This window comes from Mus musculus, chromosome 18 (assembly GCF_000001635.26).
Source record: "Mus musculus strain C57BL/6J chromosome 18, GRCm38.p6 C57BL/6J".
Lineage (NCBI taxonomy): Eukaryota > Metazoa > Chordata > Mammalia > Rodentia > Muridae > Mus > Mus musculus.
In genome coordinates this window covers 84,523,511-84,540,979 of record NC_000084.6, presented here as the reverse complement: position 1 = coordinate 84,540,979, position 17,469 = coordinate 84,523,511, and the positions used below count along the sequence as shown (strand labels likewise).

The 17,469-nt window shown below is 39.6% G+C and overlaps 1 protein-coding gene across 5 annotated transcripts in view; it reads left to right on the top strand.

Annotated features, from left to right (window-relative positions):
* The window catches only part of Zfp407 (zinc finger protein 407), a 381,839-nt gene that overhangs the window by 48,560 nt on the left and 315,810 nt on the right, over nt 1-17,469 (top strand). The window contains exon 4 of one of the 5 annotated variants that reach the window (XM_006526470.4): nt 1-16,953. This exon is cut by the window's left edge and continues 891 nt beyond it. The exons of the other annotated variants lie outside the window; for them this stretch is intronic. The gene's annotated coding sequence lies outside the window, so the exon portion shown is untranslated. Of the gene's footprint in view, nt 16,954-17,469 lie in introns of those variants that run through there. 5 annotated transcript variants of the gene reach the window in all.

Below are 17,469 nucleotides of genomic sequence, written 5' to 3'. Positions count from 1 at the left end.
TTAACAAAGACTGTCAGCTTTGGAGCAGAGTGGTGGGAAGAGGGAGAGTTCCCGACACCGAGCATACCGCACGGTTCTAGTCCACCCGTGCATGCCTTACGCTTTGTGCATACATTTCTAGAATTCACCGGCCTTGCTGTGAGGGATGTGCCAGTCCTGAGGGTGAAGTCAGGCCTAGGGAGTCATTGTAGTGGGCTGTGGTGAGGAACCTGCTGGTGCAGTGTTTCTGCAGAAGTGACTTTCAGTCCAACCAGCTGGTTACTTTGAAATTTTGTGAATTTCTTAGACGTTTTCTGGTTGATTGGTGGAGATCTGTTGTTTTAGTGTTAGGCTTTCAGGGGGAGTCCCTTTCAAAGTGGTTCAGGAGCCGTATTGACAGATTCTCTGGAGTTAGAAGAACGCTGTAGCCAGTGAATGGGCTATTTCCCACGGAAGCTGCTCCTAGTACCGTGCACTTAGACATCTGGGAAATAACGCTGGCTTTGTCTTTTGCTTTACAAGGTTACAAGAATGGTAGTACATTTTCAGAGGTATTGTTTTGGACGTAAATTTAGTATTGACAAAGCTTGTTTTGAGTTTTCTCATTGTATTTTGATTAGCAGTGATTCATTTTATTTTTAGCAATGTCTTAAAAATTAGCAATATTGCATTCTAATTTTTGTAAAAAGTTTGAGTTCTAAATTGATTTAATATTTAAAGTACTAGTGTATTATCAGAGTTATAATGGTGAATACTTAGTATATCTCTAGGATAACTTATTAAATGTTGTATTGTAGTTGAAAGAATTAAAAGGATAGATATACCTTGAATAAATAAGAATCATGTTATTGCCTTTTATTGTGAATACACTAATATACTTATAATAAGACTTGGATTAAATTGGTATCTGTTGTAATTTTAACCATTGTGCTGTTACTGAATTGTTAAGTACCAATACTTGTCAGTTCTTTCTCCTTCGTTAGCAGTAAGCAAAACCATAGCACTGCATTGCAGTGCTCGTGTTTGTGCTGATACACACACATGTAGAATTCTGAAGTTGAGCATTTATAATTGAAAACATTGTAGAAGGCTACTTGGTTGTTTGCTCTTTTATATTGAAGGGGTATTTGAGGAAGTATAAAATACAAGGTAAAATTTGATGTCTTGACAAACAAGAGTAACCTGATGGCTTTCCAGTAGACATCGCCTGAGTAATGTTTCCACAAGAACAGCATTACCCCTGGCATTTAAACCAAACTGTTAAATAGTTCCCCTAATAGAACAATAAAGGAAACTTTCAGACTGTACTTTTTTTCAATTAAAACTTGGAGCTTCCTTTATGAAAAGCTTCTTTTGAGTGTTGGGCAAAGTGAAAAAAGCAGAAAACTATACTTGGGAACTAGTTTATAATTTGATAACTACAAGTGCTTGTTGGATAATTTGGCTTAAAACTTTTAGTAATCATTTTGGAATTTGTGACCTACAAAGAATACAAGGAAAAATAAGATGGCTAGGAAAGTCTTTTAATGATGGAAAGTTCTGAATCAACAGTAGCACTGCCAACGACAGCTTGGCTGAAATGATGGCAGGATCTGTAGCCTCAGCACCCCGGAGGCCGAGGCGGAAGACTCCGCGTTAAAAGGCAGCCTGGGCTACACAGCAAGGCTGTTCTCTTAAAACAAATAAAATATAAAGAGCTAAATTGTGTACCTTTGTGCGTATGAGACTATAAAGCAGATGTAATAACTTTTATGTCACCTAGGGATTGTTCATTTTTTTCTGGTCCAATGTATTAAGCACAAAGAATGCTGGTTTCTTAGAAATGTAATGTTAACGTTTGCTTTAACCGTTCATTTCCAGTAGATGGCTACAGTTCACTACTAAATTGAACTTATAACATTTTTTTTTAACAATAACTGAATCAGGATGGAGGGTGGATTGGTAGAAATGAGTAACCTATGCTTTTTCTTACTTCGTTTGCTTTATCATCTAGTATTGCTATTTTTTAATGAATAACTTGTAAAAATGACTAAAAAGTGGAATTTTTGCTTTCCCCCCTGTGACTAATGTTTAATAGCAGCATTACGTACTCTGTCTTATGCTCACTTACCTTTTAGAGGTAGGTTTATGCTATGTAAAGGATATTCATTCAATTTTATAAAAAAGTTAAAATTCCTTAAAATTTTATATATTATTTTCTTAAATTCAGTTGGCTTATTTTGTTTTGTTCTTTTTCTTTTTTTTAAATCTCCCCCCCCCCCTTCCCTTTCTCCCTATTGCTCTGGCCCCTGCTCGCTCTGAGTCCCCATTCACTCTGGCCCATAGGATCTTTATTTGTTTCTCATTAGGGATGGTTGTGAGCTACCGTGTGGTTGCTGGGATTTGAACTCATGACCTCTGGAAGAGCAGTCAGTGCTCTTAATCACTGAGCCATCTCTCCAGCCCTTTGTTTTGTTCTTAAGTTGAATCACTGTGAGTCTTTTATCACTTACTGGTTAAGTTTTTTGGCATTTGCTAAGTATGTGCTCCATACATATATATGCTAAATAAAGCATATACTTATATTTATGATTTTATTTTTACATGTTTATATTATATTATCAATACTAATCTGGATTTGTACCTGAATATTTTAGGAATTAAAATAATAGAAATACAAATTTACTATTTTCTTTAAAAAAAAAACCCTACTTTTTAGGTTCTGAATTATTTAATATGTGCTTTGCAGTCAGATGGTTTCCTGTCGACTGTAACTGTAAAGCAGGTTTGTATAGCATCAGGATGGCAATGATTACATTGTATAGCATGTATAGCATGGTAATGATTACATCGCCTTCTCTTTCTCATCCGTAAATACGACTGTGATATCTGAGTAATTGAGCTTGAATTTATTGTGTCTCCGTGTGTTTTAGGTGCAAAAACATTTTTTTTTTCAGAGAGCAGATGCAAATCTGTTACTATAAAAACGTGTCTTTTAATGAGTAATAACCTCTCTTTATTTAATCTATGCATTTATCCTCATGCACGTATGTGTTCATACTTATAAAAAGTAAATGATTTTTTATTACAGGTATTGCTTGAATCAAGTAGTTGAAGATTAGCATTATGGTTTCTTTTACAAATGGGAACGTCAGCTTTGTGCAGTACTGTAAGACTGATTTCAGACCTTTTCAATCAGTTGCCGGCCTCCATGGCTGGCAGCAGTTGCTTATGCTGTTATTAATAATACTTTACTGCTGTACACGCTACCAAAAAAACCTGAGGCTTTAGAATTTGAGAATTTAGAGGTTAATATTTAGAGTTTCTATATACATTATGAATTTTCCTTGAAAACAATGAATTTAATTTTCATGTTTTATTGCTGGTGTATATATTTATCATATAATTCAAGTAGATTTAGAAATGGACCACAATTATAAGTAATTAGTAGCAATTTCGTTTACACATTGGTGGAGGGATAGTTGGAATAGTTGAAGTCTACTTCTTCATTTAGGTTACTTTTCACGAAACTAATTCATAGCAATGTAGAGGTTTTGTTTGGCCTTTACTTAATCTGGGGGCGTATGGTACTGTTCATAGGTATGCTTCCATTTATACACATACAAGAATAATTATCATTAGTGGACAGCCTTAAAGACAAAGGATATTTGACCCTACCCTGAGACCATGCAATTTAAGTGTACAAAAGGATCAAGGACACAGATTTTAATAATGCAAACAATATTAGTTCTGTCCCCCCTGGCATCAGGAACCTGGACATCCTATCCTGACTGTATACTCTGATTCCAAACCTGGAGATATATGAGATGCCCTAGGGAGCACCTGGCTGAGCTGAGAACGTTTCAGTGATTACAAGGATGGTGCCTGGAGGGCAATTAAGGGAGAGGGTAGAGATAGGCAGTAATTAGTCCCCTTAGCACCCTAATGACCACAGCAAGGGACAGAGAGAACTGAGTAACAAAACTGGTCAGGAGAGGAGAATGCTTGAGTGATGTTGAGTTTATTTACCAGAAGTAGATTTTTTTTGTCTATTGTCTGTCTGTCTGTCTGTCTGTCTACCTATCCCTTTATCTGTCTTTATATCTATATTTTTATAAATTTCTACACTTAGGTATTTATATAACTAGGTACAGGTATAGACTTTTCATACTTTTATAGTTATCTAGTCTGAGGCAATATGTCTTGTCATTTAGAGTATTTGACATTTAATTTAGCACTTTAAATTTTATTAATTGAAGCCATTTCTGCTTTGTACATTTCTTTTTATTATTTTGAAGTTTGATTGCAATGATAGTCTTGCTTCAGATGCAGTTTATTGTGCTACACAAAAATTTTAGCCTAGGTTTAAACTAGTCTTTTAAAAAATGTTTGTGTAGACTTTCTATTTTCTGAGTTGTTTGTATTTGCAATGGAAAATAGACTATTCTTGATGTAGTCAGGCTGTGAAAGCCACAAAATTGAAGTTAAACTTTTTTGCATGTATTTATATGAAAAAGATTGTAACAGGAGAAGATGCTACAGGACATATGCAGTCCACACCAGAGTTGTCCCCTTGAGTTTAGAGATGAAATCAGGTTTGTTTTACTGTTGACTTTTCCGGTGTGTGTGTTTTGTTTTTGTTTAGCATCAGTTGCCTGATACAGATATATTACTATGCGATTTTATTTAGTCTCTCACATTACTGTGGAGGGGTGAAGGAAGTGCCATGGGCAGGAAATCTGATATGATAGCTTCACCTTTAGTCATTAGTCTCCCTGAGATGTGGTGTCTCGCACAAGTACTAATGTATGAACTTTGCTACCTCGCTGATCTTTACTGTGGTGCGCGCACAGCTGTGCGTGCAGAGCTGAGAGACCACTAACTGGCCTTGAACCGTCTTCTTGCACCTCTGCTGCTTACTGGCTTTCTTTTCTGGGCTTTGTCTGAATCACTTCTCACACCACTGCTGCAGCCTTCCAAAAATACTGTCCAGCCATCAGGGGAGCCTGCTGTGCTGTTTCTTGTTGACCACTAGGGGGAGTCAAGGAGTGTCCCCAGAATTCCTCCCCTAGTTCCTGCCTCCTTCCCTTTGCCTTTGGGTCTCTTTTCTTTCCATTCCTCCTTGTCTATCTTCATCCATCCCTCCCTCCCTCCCTCCCTTCCTTCTCTCCCTCAATCCCTCCCTCCTTCCCTCCCTCCTTTTTTTCCTCTTTTCCTTCTTTTGCTTTCTCTTCCTTTCCCTTTCCTTTTTTTCCTTCCTTTTTATTTCTTCTCTTTGTGTGAAATCTAAAATATCACAGCTACACCTTTCACACTTGTTTCACATCACTGAAATATGAACAACAATTTATTTTTAGTTTTTAAAATTTGCCTAGAAAATGTGTGATATTTTCCTAACTACTATTTACATACTGAAATGATGGCAATATTATACAGTTTTGATGAGTAATGGCCTCTTAGATCCAGTGTTACTGTTTAGATGGATATTGAATCAAATTTAAAATACTGTAAAGGAAAATGCCCCATATGATTATCAAAATGATGTGTGTAAAAATAACTGTAAAATCTATCTCAACCTAGTTGTGTTTTAATTAGAACAACTCTGAGGTTATGAATATCTCCAACATGCATCTTCCCAATTAAAATATATTGAGAGTAGCTGAATTATTACATGGTTGTGTGCTGGATGTTATCACTAACACATATTACATGACTTATTACATGGTTGTGTGCTGGATGTTATCAATCACTAACACATAGATGCTTATTCATTTGTGATCGGGATCAAATTTGGCCGAAGCATCCATAAACAAATATTTTAGCTTTCTCTAAAGAACAATTATTATTGTAAAATTATATAGAGGTTTAAATCATTATATGTGCTTCTGTTCTTAAAAATGAGTAAAGAATATTATATATTCAGATTTTTAATCCTTTCATGTATCTGCTTGGGGGAACTTGAGGGCATGTTAGTATCTCTCCTCCAGTTTTAATTTTCTTGAGATTTACAAAGTGTGGATTTTTGAAACATATACAATTAGAGCTTGCTGCTGGTGTGCTTTGGCCCTGTTTTCTGATTTTCCAATATGTGAATATATCACTGTACATTGTACTTTTATTTTTTAAAGTTGAGATTTCATTTTTTAAGTTTTATCCTTTAAAATTGTTTTAATTGATAAATAATCTCGTTTTGATATTTGAAAATACATGTAAGTCTTATAGAATAGTAGTTGTTATAAAATAAATTTGTGTAAAATATTAATTTCTGAAATTATGAGTATGAGTGAAAATTATGTTTATATTTAATTTTGTCATTGTTTACATTTTACTCGGTTAAAATTCATAGCTCTAATTGTGAGTGCCAAATATTTATTGTAAAAAAAATATAGCATGGTCGAATCATCTTAAGATGACCCTCACAGTGGTCACAGGAGCGATGGTTCGTGGCTTGCTTTGTGATCCTTTCACGGTCATAGTCCTTGTTGGTATAATCTGTGCTGACGTCAGGGAGAAGGAACTGCAAAAACTTTTTGTGTTGGCGGCAAAATAAATGAAGCAGGGTTTGCATTTTGAAGAGAAATGTTGTGAACTGTGATTGAATTTGTCGTGAAAGTATGTCACTATTAATAAAAGTGTTTAGGTACAAGTGTTTCGAGCTTGGCAGCCTTTTAAGGGTAAGGTTGGCTGCTGGGAGAAGTCAGTCCTGTGTGTCGGGAGCGCACAGCGTGACAGATGTGGCTCTGTGCATTCGGATTCTTATGCCATTTCTTATTTCAAACCCCTTTTGTCAGGACAGCAGGCAAAACAATGAAGCTTTGAGGAGGTAATTAAAGATACTGTTCAAAGAACAACTTTCTGCATATTTGAATTATTACTGTCATCAAAATCATACAAATATGGAAATATGATTGCCAGAAGCACATAAATCAATGATCAGCATGGCCTCAAAATCCAATAAATATGTAGAGTTAAATACTTTAAAATGCAAATTGCATCTGATGATTTGCATACGGTAGAGTTTAAAGAAATTTGTTGCTTAACAACCTCTAAGGTAGCAGTTAGGGCTGTGGGTAAACATAGGTTTTTATTCATCATTGGTCAAGTCGTACGATTTGATAAATGCTGGGGGACTGCTTTCCTTGGTTAGAACGACTGCAGTCTTACTGAATCCTAAAACTGCCTTGAAGTCATCTGAATAATTAAGAGTTAATTATTCTTCATCCATCTAGATCAGAGAAGGACAGATTTAGGGAAGGAATTTATAATTTTTGCCTCACGTCCTGTCATGTGGTAATGTGATAAACTAAACTGACTCCAAATAATACCTAGTGACCTTAGCGTGATCATGCCTCACAGAACATTTCTGTCGCTGCTGTGTTTTTTTAATTGCTTACATCGATTCTAGAAACTCCACATTAACAGACTTAGAAGTTTAATTGTCCTCAAAGAAAGCAATATAAAATTCATGTTCTGTTACTGTTATGTTTCGAGTTTATCATCATGGAGATGTACACACAGCATGTAAGTCTGCGTGTGTGCTCTCAGCGGCAGCAAGCAGTGACCCCTAAGATACTGTTGGGGTGGTTACAAGCACACTGAGACAGCCACAAAGGAGCCGGAGCCACAGGGTGGTCATCTTTGTTTTTTAAGCCTCTTTGTATTTGGAACATTAAAATAACCTATTTAAGATGTTAATTTTTATAATTAATATAATAATAGATCCAATAACAAGTACAGGTTTACAAAGACTGTGTCTTACTTTGAGAGACCTAAGAAAGGCAGCGCAAAGCTCAGGTGCTTGGTACTGTTGTATGCTACAGGCACACCCCACAAAAATCCCATGAAAATCTAGTATAGACTTAGAGGAAATTTTTACAAAATGATTTTCTTTGAGACTGAATGCTTTCTGGGTGTTTACTGATCACAAGAAGAATTGTAATAAAGAAATCAATATGCATGATCCTTTTCCATGTAGTACAACAGGGTTACACTGTTAGGTTAAATACAGGCGGCATTCCTTTTCAGAAAATCAATTTGTTGTATAGCCTGCAACAGCCAGTCTTTTCACACAGAGTCATTTTATGTTGTGCACACAGTAAATTCTGTATTGGCACCTTCAAAGAGTATTGACTTCTAAAAGGCTCTAAGCTTAGTAGCCTGACTTTAGGAAGAAAGGCCAAGACGTTTCTAATATAGTAATCAGAACTGCTGTACTTAATAGAATGATCAATAAAACTGTACATTTTCTTCTTTATGTTTTGTCCTAAACCTATCATTTAAAAAGACTATTCATTGTTTTTTGTATTTTAACAGGAATGTCAAATATGATTATATGGAGACATGTAGTTCTCAATATTTAGCTGTAGCTGTTTACATTTAAGGTGTTTCTTCATTTGTAAGTTACCTATGTTTCTCAAAAGCATAGTTTTCAGGAAAACTTGGAGTAAATTGGTAAGATTGAAGTTATTTTAGTTTCCTACCTGCCTCCATTTCGTAGCATGAGCAGAATGGTTTTGAGAAAATTTAATTAACCAGCCAAAGCTGGTGAGTGAGTACTCTGCCGTCGTTGCCACGGCAAGTATTCAGGAAACATGTGTGGAGACACGTTCCCGTTTTAGGTCCTAACAGTGCCTTGGCCAGTTTTGTTCCGACTGCTTGATTTAGTAGTGTAATGTTCCTCCCAGTGGGCACAGGTTCGCGAGGAGGCTTGTGGGCTGGGCTCTTCTTCTGCAGCGTGCGGGAGTGCAGAGCGCCCCTGCCCTGCCTGTGTGAGTGTTTGCCATATCTGTGCTTTAATCACAAAGATGGGAGTTTCCCAGGATAACGAACTGGGAGGAAGCCAAACCTGCCTGTTAGTCTTTGCAGTCCGTGGAGGTGTAGCCATTGTGTAGCCCTTATTTATGCATTGATTTCTTCCAAAGTCTTTACTATCTACTTCAAGAGCCTCATGGTTTTTGTAATTGTTTGTAATGAGAATACATATTTAGGTTGCAATTGAGAAAATGCTTTACCGAGTTAAATTTATTTCAGCTGTCTAGTGCACTGATGAAATCTTTAAAACTAGGACTTTAAGTAGTTATAAATATTATAAGTGTTTTTGTATTTTAATTAGCTTATGATTGTGCCACCACTTACATTCATGACATCTTCACGTCAAAGGTGCATTGCAGTGTAAGAGCTGGCTGTTCTCTCAAATGCTTGCAGAATGCAGGAGCAGGCTCTGAAAGGGTTGTACGCACACGGAAATAAGTAGTCTTTGCTTAGTCTGTGTATTTACCCGTGTTTTAAGTGTTTATAGAAACCCCTAACATTTAAAAATATATCATCATTTATAAAATGAGTTTATTCTTTGAGCAAAACATTCTTGTAAGAGGAACAAAATTATCCCAATAATAGTGTAAACCGAGCCAGGCATAGCAGCAGACAGAAAAATACATTCAGCCGGTAGGATCATGGATTTGTTTGATTCAAGTAATTGAAAGTGTTTCATACTATTATTGCAACTTGAAGGCTTGTTTAAGTGTCTAACTGTCAGTCACACTGGAAGGTGAAAAGTATTCAATTGTCACTCTGTCAGTCAATAGAGATGAGAACTGTCTGCCTAATGGATTTCTTTACATAGATGTCTGCATGGAGGTAGAAGTAAAATCAATGTGTTGTCATGTGTGAGTATGCTGCATCAAACTGCCAGGTGAATTGCAACTGTATTTCTGTAACATCTACATTCTTGTGTTGTTTGTGTAAGGCAGCTGGGAGGTCTGCATGTGCCGCTGTGAGATGCTGATGCTGGGAACCTGTATTTTCTCTGAGAGACCGTTTTTTGCTGTCACCTGTGCCCATGGAAATATCTATTTCAACCTCTTAAAAAAAAAAAAAAAACAAAACAGTCTCATTTTAATTAAGTTGGAATAAATGAGGGGACTTGTTTTGTTAAAAGTATTGTGCTTGGAAAATTTACTTTTAAATGCTTGGCATGAGATAGCTCTCAAAGGTACCACAAGTAATACTTACGCTTTGAGAATTATGTAAATTTACAATTTTTTTAGTAGATAATCTCCCTGTTTCCGGATGCCTCCCTGGCTCAGCATCTGAAATAAAGAGAAAACACAAGCTTATTGGAATTTGGTGAAAGAACAGATCGTGGAGTAGGTGGCCATCATGGTTTAAAGTTATATATTTCTTCAAAGTAAAGGAAAGAATTGGTAGGAAGCCCTATATTTAAGTTCAGACAGTCTGTTTAAGAATGGTGTGTCCTGGCCCCATGCAGTACTGTGTGAGGATGAGCTGGGTCTCAGCGAGAGAGAACTAAATGCTCAGGAAGGAAATGCACACAGTAGGTCACCTCTACAGACCTACTGTGTTTTGCACATAACATCTACAATAACCCTGGCAGTTATTAAAATGTGATAAGTAAAAGCTCAATAACTGGCAAGGGTCCATAAGAGAAAGTGGCAGATAGGCTGAGGGAGTCCAGGAAAGATTGGAAGTTGAGGCAGAGGAGAGCCACCTCACTGTTTTATCCTCGTGTCTTTAAGAGACTGTTAAAGTCCAGGAGATGGTACCCTCTAAGCATGAATAGGCCAGAGGACCAAGCTATGGCCAGGGTGGGATGGCAGAGATGCAGGGGGAACAGGACTGTTTATCAGTAGTGGTGCTGTGTCTCACAGTATCTGACTGGAAGAATTATATTGGCCAGATCACAGTATATTCATAACTGGTCAGAACTAATTGGCCTGGTGCAGCTCTGTCTATGCTTTGGAACTGCACAGATCCATACCATGTCAGAAGTCACACTGGGGGCCTGTGTCAGGTTAACTCCTGCATGTGTGTGGTAGGTGACATTTAACAAGCAGCACGAATCACTTATCTCCACAGCTCCTTGAAGGAAAGGACAGCTTTCACACACTGAAATCATGTTGCATCTGGAGTATTTTTAAATCTAGTAACTGTGGTTTTTTAAGCTCTCTTATTTTAAATTATTGAGTAAACAAGGCCTGGGAGATGATTCCATCTGTAAAGTGCCTGCTTAGTGAGCAAGCTTGTATGCCCAGCCGCCATGCGGAATCTGAGTGTAGCAGAGCTGTCATCCCAGTGATGTGGAAGTGGACACAGAATGACCCTTTGAAGTCGTAGGCCGGCCACTGTGCAGACAGCATGCGAGGTTTAGTGAGAGACTGTGTCTCAAACACAAGGTGGGGTGTGATTAACGGGGACCTCTGCTTCCCGCATGAACATGCACATGTGCCGCACCGTGGTGACGACCCTAGCGCACTCAGTGTCAGTAGTCCCCCTTTGCCACCGCCCTTCCGGCTCCGGTGGCTTTTTATTTTAGCATTTATTAACTTCTAGGTCCTTGAGCATCAAAACCCTCTTGTTAGTTTTCTTGCAGCATATGTGTACAGTCTACATGTAATGTGGAAAGACCTAGGAATCTGGGCTCTTTGGGTTGACTTTGAAATCCAGGTTTGCCAGTTTTCATAGGTATTAGGCACTTTTTTCCTGGCATAGTGTTAATAATCTCTTCTGAAGTATGGAGACATTACTAGGAGTAAAACTGTATAGAACTATGGAGCCCTTTGTTATGCAGATAGTGAAGAGCAGATACATTTTGTTGCACATTTGGTCAGTGTTTACTGCAGATTAGTTTGGTTGCATAGGACCGAATAGCTTTAATATGATATTTTTATTTTTTTTTTGTACAAAAGAAGTCCACGGTTGGTCCATACTTGAGTTGTAGCATCTTTGCATTAGAGAGGTCTCATCAGATAGTCACTGGCTGGGCGCATTGGTACCTGCGTGTCATGCTTGAGCATGTGGCAGCAGGGAAGAGGCCACCCTCTTCTTGCAAAGAGCCAGTCAGAATGTTTCTTTTGGGACATTTGGGTTCCAGTTCAATGACGGGAGCTTAGAGTGGAAACAGTTTTGATACACATGCTTTGGACAATCGTTCTTTCTGTCGTTACTAGAAGACAAGAGACAGCGTAAGAAGGCAAGTTATAGGGATTTTTTTTTTTGCCATTGAGTTTATATGGTATTCTATTTTTATTGTGAATATATGTGTATATATACACATACATATACACATATATACACATACACATATATTGTAGTTGTATATATTACATTCACGGTTCACTTAGGGAGAAGTAACAAGTTACCATGGTACCCAGTATCTGTTTAGGAAGTGGGACATTTACTCCCTTGGAACCCCACATGCTTCTCTTAGACTTATCTTTTCATCTTTCTTGTAGCCACTCTGACTTGGATGTGTTAATGTTTCTTCATAGTTTAACCATATATGTCTTCATATTTTAGAGTATCTGTTTTTGAGATAGTGTTAGGAACCAGAAGAGCAAACACATTAGTGCTAAGCATTGCCACTGGCTTAAGAAGTTTCCCAGGAGAAATAATGAGGCTCTGTGAGTGTCGTCTGGAGAAATGATGAGGCTCCGTGAGTGTCGTCTGGCTTTAGTGTTTTGGAGAACAGAAGCCCTTCCAAACTTGTGTGCTTTTTGAGTTACATGGCACTCTGGAGGGTTTGGTGGTGGTGGGCACACTGTCCTATTGTGTCCTTTATTGATTGATTTTTCAGATCAGAGTGCTGTTCTGAGACATAATATTAGCAGAAAGTTGTGACGATGCTTGGGGGGTGCTGAAGGAAGGCTCAGTCGGTGACATGCTTTCCCTGAGAACACGAGGCCCTGAGCCTATGGGAGAATGTGTGTGATTCCAGTACTTGAGAGGTGGAGGCAGATTCCTGTGACTCACTGGTCAGTCTCGCCTAATTGTTGAGCTTCAGGCCAGAGACACTCTGCGTCTTAAAGAAGGTAGACAACCTTCTGCAGATGACACCTGAAATTGTCCTCCAGCCTCTAAAACATGCATATACATTCATTTGCATACCCACATACATGTGCACCCACAACACATAAGCATGTGCATGAGAATACACTCAGGCACATCTACACTCAGAGTAAACACACACACACACACACACACACACACACACACACACACACACACACAGAGCCTGATCTTCGATCTCGTGTATGCTACACTTCAAATGCCCCTTATTCTTATTTTCTTGTAGCCCTTAGTGGGATGTGTCCCCTCCACAGTGGGACTTCCGCTTGTGAGGAAGAGCCCCACAGTCACTCACTGTTGGTTGTCTCCTTCCAGCTCCTGACCTCTCTTTCAGTTGTTAGTATCTTTATGCATAGTTACCTAACCTTTAGGCTCTGGAAACAGTTATTTCCACCGAGGAGCCTCCTGTGCTTGGGTGAGATGCTGCAGGCTGATGTCTGTGACAGTGCTTCCATAGCACTGGCAGCTGAGGGTGAGTGGGCAGAGCTTCTCAGAGGCCGTGGTCCCTAAGACTCCTTTGCACAGGAAGGGGGGGAGGACGGGACTTGATGCACAGAAGCTGGATGCTGTTCCTTGCCCACCCCTTGCCTTATCCCCCACCCCCCACATTCGCAACAGTCCCTGTAGATAGAGCAGCTCTTTGAGTTGTTCCCCTAATTATTTTGTTCATAGATGCAGACATTTCCAAACACAAAGTTAGGTTTTGGTGTGGGGCAAGCCTGAGCTAAGTGTCCATGTGTGAGGTCAAATCATCATATTGTATGTACTCAGGTGCTGTGTTATTGAAAGGAGGCGTCGGTGACGAGTGTCCCGCCCCCTAGGCTCCCTGCTCTTTGCCCATGTCGTTGGCATTCTTAAGGAGAAGTGCTGAACTAAACCGAACATGCTACTACCTCTGCTCTTTTAGACTGCTTGAGTAGTGTAGAGTTATCAAAGTATCTCCTTACGGGCATAAAAAGGGGTACATTTCAAAGTCCTGCGTGTATTGGTGGTGCACACCTTTAACTCCAGCACTCAGGAGGCTCTGTGTGTTCCAGGCCTCCTGTACATAGTGATTTTCAGGCAAGCCAGGACTACACTGTGAGATCCTGCCTCACAACCAGCAGCCAACCAGCCAACCAACAGCATATCTGCCTCAGCAGGGATGGTAATCTGGGATGTGGGCCTGACAGGAGGCATCTACTCTGTCTCATGGTAACAGTAGAAGTGCCCAGGCTCAACTGCAGTGCTCCTGTCAGCAGGACTTGAGTCGGCATCACTGCAGTGTGCTTGATATAGTGCCGGCTTCTCAGGAGCTGGAGTACAGAACTTCTACATCTGTGTCTCAAGATGTAATTGGGACAAAAAGTACACAACATAAAAGATAACCGTGAGCTCATTTTGAGCTCTGTAGTAGTGCTGCTAAATAAATATGTCCTGACTGTCACTTGCACCCAAGCTCTTCATTTTGAAAACTTGCAACATCACGCTCAGCAAACTTTAACCCCAGCCACACCATGAGTTACTATTCTACTCACTCTGCTTCTGTGGATTTGTCTGTAACAGTTTCCTTGTATGCAGGATATCTGTGGGGCTGGTGTGTTTTACTTGGCATATTTTCAGAGCTGACCTGTGTGTCAGGTTCTCTTTTTAAGACTGACTACTATGTTATTTGTGTATACACCATTCTTTTTTTTTTTGGTTTTTCGAGACAGGGTTTCTCTGTGTGTAGCCCTGGCTGTCCTGGCACTCACTTTGTATACACCATTCTTATTCATCTACTGATTTGGGCAGTTAGGTTGCTTCGACTCCTTGCCTGTTGTCAATATTGTCTTCTTAATGGATAAAAACAAACAAAAACATTCTTCAAAGGTGAGCTTAAGTAAGAATGTTTTGATCATTTTGATTAAACCTATGATTTATTGGAATAGATCATAAAGACATTTAGACATTGAAGTTGTGCTTGACTCCCATTGCTTTCTTGGATCAAGATTAGATGATAGTATACAGACAGCAATCACATAATTATGGATTCTAGCCTCTTTGAGCTTCTGTTAGTAAAATCTCTGGCTTTTCCGCATGCACTGGAAAAGTTTGAACAGGAAGAAAGAAAGGATGACGTTGAAATTGTTTGGGAGGTTCTGGGTCTTAGGGTGGGTGCTGTGTACTTGGTTGTTTTGGGTTGTCAGTTCATGAAGCTCAGAGGCAGCACTGTCTCTGTGTCCCGTTGCTGCTGAACACATCACAGCCTGGTGGCCTTAAAGCAACTTTTATGTCTCATTCTTGGTCCGGACTATCAGAATTTTAAAGTTAGTTTCAGTGACTTGCTGACCTGAGTGTGGCAAGCATGGCTCTGGCAGGCCACACCCTTCTCCATCCCCTCTACCTTGCTGAAAACTATTAGATCACATTTGTAAAGTCTACTCCCTTATTTGGCCATATTTTCCCCCTGAGGCCAACTGCCAAGTTCCAGGTATCAAAGTATTGAAGTCCAGCAGTCAAGAGCTCCCTTTGGTTCACCTAATTAACACGCCCAATTAAAATTAAACACCTCATCCTTATATGTGGTTCCCCTTTTACCTTTCTCAGCCGTCATTTGCCTGTGGGCCATGTCTGTCTCCTCTTGATCCAGAGACACTTCTCTGTTTTCCCACTTCCCCTTGACAACTAAGTCCCCATCCTCTCTCCCTGATTCCTTTCCCTCTTCTCCCTAGTCCTCCATCTCCTGTCTTTGTCTCTGATTCTCTGACCTTGTCCCTCTGGGGTGAATAGATCTTCTTCGTGCTGAGACCTTATTCATGGGGTGGGGGCCCTGAGTCAGTGTGACCCTTTGAACTTGAAATCATGGTATCGTAGGGTTGGGGCTTGTGGGATTCCCCAGGTGTTCATGGTATGGTACCAGCGGGGCTTGCAGCACAGCTTCTGACCGCTCTCTCACTGGTAGGGGCTGTGCTGTCTACCTGTCACCTCGAAGGAAGGGAGAGGACTCATGTAACCACACTGTGCCCACTCTTAAAGGCCAAGGAGGTTATAAAACCTTAGTGACCCCTGAGAAGCCCTTGTTGCTCTGCCAAGCAGCAGCATATTCATGCATTCTGGGGATCAGTAGGGACGGTGGCGTCTTGGGGTTTCTGTTACCCTGCTTTCTTTCTGCAGGCTGCTTGCTTTTCACGTTCAGATCATTTTGTTTCTTTGGAGAGCCTTAAAAAGAATTTACTTGGTTTGCTTTTTTGTAGAAAAATTTCTGAGCAATAAAAAAAAAATCACTTCCTTGTTTCACTGTAATTTAAATATTTCTGCATTTGGTGTTCACCTTTGTATCCAGGATTCAACATTATTTACTTTAAATTTTATAACAACCTACATAGGGAAATTGTTAGTTAGAATTCCTAGTTCCAAATATTTACATACATTACCACTGTCCTCTGACCTATTATTTAAGAGAGCTATTAAGTTATTTAGAAAATATGCACCTACAATTTTAAAGATGTAAGCCAACTGTATAGAAGCTAAAATTCTGTGTAGCGTGGGATCTTAACAAAGAGCTCAAGGACTGATGTGTTCTACAAACCTTTTCAAGGTAATAATAAAAAAAAAAATCCCTTTTCTGTTTTAAAGGCAGGATCTCAGTTGTACTTACAAGCTCATACTTTGTTTTGCTATGTTTCCTTGAGCTATTGGAACCAACTTAGTTTTCCCTCTTGAAGAGTATTTACCATATTCATGTATCCTCTGCTCTTGAAACCAATACCTTTATAAGTTTTTTTTTAAAAAATGGGAGTCTGTTAATAAAAGTCATTTTGTTTGTTTGCTTTTTAAATGCTACAGATTTAGAACGAGGAACTCAGGATAGTTTTCCATATCATTTACTTTTATATTTCTGTAGGATATAGAAACTGTTTAGGATTCCGACACGTGGGGAACCCAGTTTTCTGTGGGTCATTAAAGCCAGTTTGAGAGGATCGAATCTTAATACACATTGGGTTCTGGAGATCAGTGCTAAGTATCAGGTACCCACCTACTTCTTTTGCTAGCTGGGAAAGTGTGCTCAAGAGATTTTACAGTATTTTTCTAGGTAAATGCAAGAACATGACTCATGCTACTGAAATAGCATTCACTCTGGAGAAGCAATTTATGAATCTTAAAAAAAAAGCTGTCTGTAAATGTTAAATAGTTAAGCTTGTTTCATTGTATCTGATATTAGAATAGTTAGGTGTGTGTTTATTTTGGGGGATGGATTGAGATTGAATCCAGTATTTTGTATATTCTAGGTAAGTGCCTTAACACTGAACTCCCCAGGATTTGATCTCCTCTCCTCTCCTCTCCTCTCCTCTCCTCTCCTCTCCTCTCCTCTCCTCTCCTCTCCTCTCCTCTCCTCTCCTCTCCTCTCCTCTCCTCTCCTCTCCTCTCCCCTCCCCTCCCCTCCCCTCCCCTCCCCTCCCCTCCCCTCCCCTCCCCTCCCCTCCCCTCCCCTCCCCTCCCCTCCCCTCCCCTCCCCTCCCCTCCCTCTTTTCTCCTCCTCCTCCTCCTCCCTCTTTTCTCCTCCTCCTCCTTTTGCAGGGGATTAGGGGTATTGGGTTGAGATAGTCTTACTATGTATCCCTGGCTATCCTGGAACTCCCTTTGTAGATCAGATAGACCTTAAACTCTCAAAGATCTTCTTCTGCC